The 9,120-nt window shown below is 32.1% G+C and overlaps 1 protein-coding gene across 1 annotated transcript in view; it reads left to right on the top strand.

The window, feature by feature from the left end:
• Nucleotides 1–1,482: 1,482 nt before the first annotated feature.
• Nucleotides 1,483–9,120, top strand: part of LOC113519129 (clavesin-1-like) — a 31,925-nt gene continuing 24,287 nt past the window's right edge. The window contains exon 1 of the mRNA XM_052896347.1: nt 1,483–1,746. The gene's annotated coding sequence lies outside the window, so the exon portion shown is untranslated. The remainder of the gene's footprint in view (nt 1,747–9,120) is intronic.

Below are 9,120 nucleotides of genomic sequence, written 5' to 3'. Positions count from 1 at the left end.
CTATTTAGTGCCATGACGGCTTAACCGATCGCTATGAAAATTTGCTATACACATACTACACGGAGAATGGCATAAGCTTTATTTCATCCCGGTCAGTGAATATATCCCAGTAATGCAGACGAAATCGCGGGTAAAGCCTGTCGTGCTTAAAAAAAAAAAATCGTAACCATCGTTCAAGCCGTTGAAGCGCCGAAAGATAGAAAACAAAACCACTTTCACATTTATAATAATATTAAGTAAGGATTATGTATTATTGAATACAAGCTGAGAGCCTAGCAGTGGGCCACCCAATTTAGTGAATACACAAAACCAGTTCAGGTAGCATTACCGTGAATACCCGCTCTGTCCTACGATGGCATAGGAACCGTCCCAATGGAAAAGCGACAGCGGGTTGATTTACTATTCATTGGATTTTTTTTTAATGGATGATAATGGAATGGTATCCCCACCCGTGCTATCGGTATACACCGGCGGGGCACCAGTGAAGGATGATAGGTGAGGAAGAAGTAGGTCAGTTAGCCCATCGTGACGAATTCAACAAGAATTGTTCACGATGGTTCATGGGGGTCGACCTAATAAGGCATATTATTAGCAATGGAGCTATCAAACTCCATTACTAACAATCCCTTTCCCCCCCTATTCATTGGGTCAGTGACCTTAAAAAAATTCATTAATTTACAAGTATGCATATATATATATATATATATATATATATATATATATATATATATATATATATATATATACAATAAGTATATATATATATACATGTATATATATATATATATATATATATATATATATATATACATATATATATATATATATATATATATATATATATATATATATATATATATAAATCACTTTGACATAAATAAATAACTACTACGAAACAAATTACACAACCAAGGTGTACCACGTGGAAATCGACCTGACAGGGTATATTACTAACAATGAGACTGGCAGTCTGTTATTTCCACATTTACATTATTAATAATCCTTTAAATAATTTGTACTATGAATAATACACAACACGTATATACTTTTTCCAATACATACAAATTATATATGAAAAAAAAAAACTCAGGCCAATAAAATCAGACATATGAAAATTTTTGCAACGACATGTTACACTATCAAAGTTACATGTGAGCGGTTGTTCATTTATACTTTCTATTGGCTCTGAAAATAACTCTTCCGTCCCCTCAATGGATGGAGGTGATGCAGGACCGTTTCCTATAGCAGCCTATGGAGTAGGCTTAACAGGTTGTCTGTTGATGTCACTTAGTGAACCAGCATAGTGCAGTGTTGTATCTTTTCGAATGATGAAATTCAGATGAAAATGGTCACATGTTGTGCTAAAATAATTTAAAAAAATGATGTAAATGATGCTATCAAACTCGCTGCTCGGTCATACCTTACGGCACACGATACAATGTCGTCGACCGAGCCGTTAAGTTCACAATTATTTATATTCGCCGCGCGGCGCACGCGCAGCGCCCTGCTTTCGTTCCCAATCCGTTTTTTACAATAAAATTGTAAATAAAACGTGTTGTAGGAACTTTATCAATATGTTGATCGATATTAGCGACATTTATTTATTTTACAATATTTTTAAGTGTGATTATTTTACAGTTTCATGAAGAGGATTTTAAAAATTTTATATTGTGGGTGTTTGTGATGTTTTTTAGTTGAAAAATCAAAAGTGTAAAATTGGAATCACAAGACCAATAATTAATATATGTAAGTATATTAAAATTAGTCATTATTTCTAAATTGAAGGGGAAATAGATATTTTTGAGATCAATTTCAATTTAAATGGATTTCGCCAATTAGGTATTATTATTGTCAGGCTATTAAGTGATTTGGTTTTGCAAAAAAAAAAAATATTGTGATAATAAAATAAATTTGTTCTTAAAATTTAAATTTTTTTAAATATTATTTTACAATATATATGTATATAAAAGTCACTATTTGCATATGATACCTGATTAATTGATATTAATTACATATATTAAACAATTTTTTGTCATCTTTAGCGAATTGTTAAAAGTCCTGCGCAGACGCCGCGCCGTATAGACAGAGAGATAGATAATCTTGTTTCCTCCAAATGATTACGGTTTTGTTTGTTTTGAGAAACTCTTTATTTATCACAATTAATTACCAATATAATAAATTCCTAGAATTTAGAATTTAAAGCTTAGAATTTAGAATCAGCCAATAAATCGTTTGGCGAATAATATGCATTCCTTCGAACATTCAAAATAGAGACACAAGTATCTATAATTCTACACAAGCTAAAAGCTAATTACGTGATATAACTCAATAATTATAATCATAAAATAAACACAAAATGCACATATTTGTAAATTATGCATTATAACAAAAATCGTACAATTATTTTGGGAGGGTAGTTTAAACCCAAATAGTACCGAGTTAGTAACATAAGTATTTAGTTATTAAACGATTACAGTAGTAATCTTATTATATTCTTTATTGCACTTGTAAATTACATTGTTAATGCATTTATAAATATTGTGAGCAAGGGTGGACTTATCTCTGACAGAGATCTCTTCCAGTCAACCCAATGCAGTTAGAAAACATGTTGCTAGCGGGCAGCTGAAGTGCTGCAACTATTAATATTTAGTGTACATAAACAAATATACAGTTAAATAAAATATTAAGATACATAATAAAATATTACATAAATACATATACTATAAATAAATATAATATCTACCTACTTATTCAAATGGATGTTAAAATAAATGAATATACTACCTACAATAGAAATTTAGTTAAATGATTTTAAGGTTTGACAGTTCAATTATAAAAATAAATAAATTAAGATTATGACTCAAACGAAAGAAAATGGAACTTCAACCTTTTCTTGAAAGAGGTAATTGAAGGGCTCTCTTATATATGGGAAGGGATTTTTTTTTTTTGATGAGTGAAAAAGGAATGGTAACTCCGCCTGCGCTAACGGGATACGCTGGCGGAGCACCAGTGAAGGTTGATAGATGATAATGTAAACAGACCAGTTAGCCCATCATAATGAATTCATCAGGAATTAACCATGATAGTTTCCAGGGGGAACCGCGAGGAGGTCGACCTGGTTGGGTATATTGCTAGCAATGGGATTCTCAGTCTCCATTACTAATAATCCCTTTCCCACCTATGTGGAAAGGGAGTTATAATATTATAATCTTATTATAGATACAAATAATTACATGCCGTTATTTGCACAATGTAACATACCCGTATATGCGTTATAACAGGCTATTTTAGGAGTTTTACTATGACCGGACTGAAAATTACGGCCAGTATTGTCTCTTGTAGGATATTACATTCACTTTCTTAAAGTCGTAGGTAAACAAGACATTCGTAAAGTGAAATTTTGCATATTGTCACAGACTAACTCGTCATAGTCGTAGAATACTGACAGATCTTTATATGTAAAATTTGTCAGATCCGTCAGTATTCTACGACTATTTTTTTTTATATTACTTAGATTGGCAAACAAGCTGACGGCCCACCTGATGGAAAGTGGTAACCGTCGCCTATAGACATGAGCAGTACCATGGACATAACAGAGTATACTGTTTCGCCCATGATACGCCCCATGCGTTGCCATTCCTGAGGACTCAGGTGTTATTCCTCCATACCCAGTAAATTCACGCCATATCGCACCCTTCAAACCGAAACACAGCCATGTAAACACAACTGCTTCACGGTAGAAACACGAATGGGACAGAGGTACCCAAGCAATCGACTTTTGTACAAAGTCTCCCTCTAGTAAGACGAAGTCTACTAAGTATACAAACTGTCGCAGTTTCCATATCATAGCATTCCAGTCCATAGTCGCATGTAGTATGTATGTAGTAACTTTTCATAAGAAATGAGAAATTTATAAAATAAAGTAATAATTTTTCGATGCCGATTAATAGTTTCAAAGTTTAGATATTATATTATATATATTATATATATATATATATATATATATATATATATATATATATATATATATATATATATTCCCAAAGAGGGTTGACGTCAGGCAGGTGGCCGGTCGTAAAACTAAAAACCAAATCTTTTTGCAATATGGATAAAATCATATTACGCCGACCCCAAATGATTGGGATAAAGGGTAGGAAGATGATGATATATATATATATATATATATATATATATATATATATATATATATATATATATATATATATATATATATTTAAAGATAAAAAATTTCTTTGTGTGTATATTATATTATGTATAATAACATAATTATATTATGTATAATTGTATGTTAAAACATTTGTTTACAAAAGTAACTGTTCAGTTTCTTGCGGATTCTTCTCAACAGATAACAATTTTCTGAACTCTGCATTCATAAAAAAATTACGATTTAAAGAAAAAAATATTTGCATAAATATGTGTGTGTAGTAAGTACATACTGGGTATTTTAATGACGTTATAGTTGTAACGTGTTGCCAACATTGACATGCAAATTTTTATTTGACGGACTGTCGCTTTACAAAAAGAAATATTGCAAATTACATAATGTCAATGATAGTGTAATAATAATAATAATATTCATAGATAAATGTCAAAAATTTAAACAGTATTTATGAAGGTCAAAAATTTCAATAAAATTTAAACAAAGACTAATATTTACATAATTATAAATTTTAGTGTATTATTAAAATTTGTTATTTAAGATTTCATAAATATTGTAATAACATGTGTCAATTAGTAATTTTTTTTTTTCAATTTTTCGTGCACACGTTTGTGTTTAAACATTTGTATTGTTAAGGAATATTATTGTACATTTTTTGGGCCAAACACATAATACTTTTTTTATTCAACTTAGAATGGCAAACAAGCTGACAACCCACCTGATGGAAAGTGGTAACTGTCATCTAAAGACATGAGCAGTACATGGACATAACAGTACACACACATACTGTTTCGCCCATGATACCCCCCATGCGTTGCCATTCCTGAGAATTCAGGTGTTATTCCTCTGTACCCTGTAAATTCACGCCATATCCCACCCTTTAAACCGAAAACAACTGCTTCACGGTAGAAACACGTATGGGACAGAGGTACCCAAGCAATCGACTTTTGTACAAAGTCTCCCTCTGGTATCCTTTCTACCCAAAGGTTGTCTGGAAGAGATTGCTTAGCAATAAGACCACCATTTGTACTACACTATACTTATCGAAAATTGTTCAACAAATCCTGTTATGTTGGTGCAATAAAGTGTTAAATAATTAAAATAAATTAAAATTCGTTATCGAATTATTTAATATATATAATATTAAGATAAACAGTTAATTTAAAATTATAAAAACACATATTTATATGTATTTGAGATTCTCGCATCGATCCCTTTGATTTAATAAACTTAAACAAAACTTACAAAACTTTTTTCTATAATTTTGTAATTTACCCTCCAAAAGTGATTCCCATGTTTAAAATTCATTCATTTACGTCACAAATCCATCCTTGGGTGACACTGTCACCGACCGAAAAAGGAATTTTTTCTAAATGTGAAAAAAAAAATTATTTCAAAAACCATTTTTGTATCAGTCATTAACTGACCACTGCTAAATATAGCCTCCCCCATAAGAAGGGATTTGCCAGTAGTTGCCACGCTTGGCAGGCGGGTTGTCAACCGCAGTTAGGCTTTGGTGATGTTTTAAAAGGTATGCTGCTTGCCATCCCTCGACTATTAATTTTCCTCAGTCGCCTCTTACGATACCCACGGGAGAAGAAGAGGTGACCCATTCTATGCCGGGACCATACGGCAAATCAAACTCGTTGGTATGGTATTATGCAGTATATTTATTTTCACTATCAAGTTTTTTTTAACAAGTTTTCACTCTTTAATTATAACCCATCAAATTTTTACGCGATAATACCGGTACTATTATAAAACAGGTTTTCGAAGTTTACAAAGTGATCACATAGGTACCTACCGCTTCCGAAAAAATAATATAGTATCGAAAAACTACTAAAACCGGTTTAAAATCAATATTTCTCAAGTTTTCAAGGTCTGTCATAGGCGTATTAGGTATATACTTAAACATAAGTATAAAGAGCTCCGAATACCTATGTAAAGATTCTGTTAAGAGTCGACACTACTCTATTACATATTGATGAAATCGAATAATGAATCTATGTAACCACCTAGAATTATTAACACAATAAAAAAATATATTCACTTTGTTGTACCTACAACAATATATAATAAAACACTGTCTAAAGTATCGATATCGTTAAGTTTCATAAAAAAACCTAGCTACTTATTATTGTTAAATTGTCAAATAAAACGAACTGGTTACATGGCGTGAATTTACTGGGTACAGAGGAATAACACCTGAGTCCTCAGGAATGGCAACGCATGGGGGGTATCATGGGCGAAACAGTATACTCTGTTATGTCCATGGTACTGCTCATGTCTATAGGCGACGGTTACCACTTTCCATCAGGTGGGCCGTCAGCTTGTTTGCCATTCTAAGTTTTATAAAAAAAAAAAAAAAAAAAACATAGAATTCAAGCAAACAATTTTTTGCTTGAAGTGACGCGGGCCCGGTAAAAAGGGCCGTTCTTTTACTAAGGTTGGTAATATGTGCTTATCTTTTTTTTTTAATGTAATTTTTAATTATTTATTCGTAGTGAAGGGTCAATTCTAACGAGCTGTTCTTAAATTTTATCTCTAAATTTAAAATTTTAATTTGGTAGATTTACGTAAACGTCCTTAGAATAATAATTTCGATGTGCTGTAATAGGTATAAACTCAAAGATATTATGAGTAATATCAAACGAACATTTTATTTTTAGAAAAGACAAATATATAGGGTAGATAGATAAATAAATGCACAGGATAATTTCGAAATACGATTTTACTTTGCGATAGAATTGGTAATTGTTTCACGCATCATTCTCAACAAAATTCGAATTAAAAACATAAATTAATTATCTTTTTTTTCTTCAAGTGGATTAAATTTTTTTTTTATTTTTTAGTAGGTTTTAAGACAATTAAATGGCAATATTATTATTAAAACCTAAGAATAAGAAATTATAAAATCTTTGATTAAAATTACAACAGGACCGTATTATGTCAACTAAACAGACGCCATATTGCATGTATTAGTTTTAGATATTTTTTAAATCTTTTTTATGCAACTTAGAATGGCAAACAAGCTGATGGCCCACCTAATGGAAAGTAGTAACAGTCGCTTATAAATATGAATAGTACCATGGATATAACAGATTATACTGTATCGCCCATGATACCCTTCATGCGTTGTCATTCCTGAGGACTAAGGTGTTAGTTAAACATCTGTACCCTGTAATTTTACTGCTATATCCCATCCTTCAAACTGAAACACAGCCATGCAAACACAACTGTTTCTATCTTCCTCTGGATGTTCAAGGTTGCCAAATGAGAATTTTGATATGTACATAAACGTCAAATATGTTTTGTCTAAATCGATATGATTTTCAGGATTTTTGCCTTATCACTTTGCATCGCTTTTTTACTACATTTTATAATGTCCCACAAAAAAGAGACGACGACCAAAGTTATTCCTTTCGTTTCTACTTTATACTCTCCTTTTCTTTCTGTTTTGTGCTTCCAGTCAAATATTTTACCGTAATTATATACTTTATATATCTGTACAAAGTTTATAAGTACTAAAGCTATTACCCAAAATCCCCAAAAAAATGACTCAAATTTCTTCAAGCCCATTACACTTTTCTCCAAAAACTCAAGAATTTGATTTCTCCAAAATTTCACGAATTGATTTTTTTTACCCAAACTTATCAAAAAATGCCAATTCTGGCAACACTGGTAGTTTAGTAGTTTTCGGAAAAACAATATTTACTCGTACGTCAACGGACTCCCGCAATATCGACCTACTGAACCCAAGAATACAAATGAACTACCTATCCAAAGTCGGACAATAGAACAAATAAAGCCAACATAACACTGTAGTGTTAAAACGCAAGTAGCACCATGCATTAGAGAGTACCTAATTCTACTTAATACAACTTGGAACTTACAACAAACTCCATATATTTAAATACTAACGATCCGCTCCGGCTCCACTTGAATAAATAGATATATTTATTTATTAATATGCTTTTGTATATTCACTTATAGATATTAGGTTATACAGGAGTATAAAGTAACGCTGCTGCCCGTCGGACGGGCCCCGTCCCTCTACCATTAAGCTTGCTTAGTCGCTTCTTACGATACTTACAGGAAAGGAAGGGGGTATGCCGGGAACACACGGATGATGTAATAACATGTATTAATTTAATTTAATTATAGTATTTTATTATTATATACCAGAGGGAGACTTTATACAAAAGTCGATTGCTTGGTACCTCCGTCCCATTCGTGTTTCTACCGTGAAGCAGTTGTGTTTGCATGGCTGTGTTTTGGTTTGAAGGGTGGTATATGGCGTGAATTTACTGGGTACAGAGGAATAACACCTGAGTACTCAGGAATGGCAACGCATGGGGGTATCATGGGCGAAACAGTATACTCTGTTATGTCCATGGTACTGCTCATGTCTATAGGCGACGGTTACCACTTTCCATCAGGTGGGCCGTCAGCTTGTTTGCCATTCTGAGTTGTATAAAAAACTGTTATAGTGAATATTAAGTTCAGACCTGGCTTTTTACAATATCATTATACAAGTGAGTTATGCGAGCGATAGGTGAATCGCGGCTCAAGTTTGTTTTGCAAGCTGCACTTTTAAATAGATTGCAAGGATACCGCAGCATTCTAGTAGATACATTGTATTCAAGTTTCTTCAGTAGACGTAGGTGATCAACGTAATTATTCACTACCTTATGAAGATATGACATGTCAAGGTAAGATCTGCGTAGACATAGTTCATCAAGGTGAAAATATTTAATTTTGCCTTTGCTTGTTTTCATATTTCTTGATATTCTAAAACAATAAGCTAGTTTTTACAAACAAATTCCCTCTGTATTCTCTCTCTTATTTTAGTGAGTTTTTGAATTTATTAATTACAGACAAACAAACGATCCAGTCTTTTCTCTTTATAATATTAATATAAATATATAATCACTGATTGC

The sequence above is a fragment of the Galleria mellonella genome, unplaced genomic scaffold (assembly GCF_026898425.1).
Source record: "Galleria mellonella isolate WM207_F2 unplaced genomic scaffold, CSIRO_AGI_GalMel_v1 utg32, whole genome shotgun sequence".
Taxonomy (NCBI): Eukaryota; Metazoa; Arthropoda; class Insecta; order Lepidoptera; family Pyralidae; genus Galleria; species Galleria mellonella.
The sequence above is the reverse complement of the archived record's forward strand: the minus strand, read 5'-3'. Positions and strand labels throughout refer to the sequence as shown.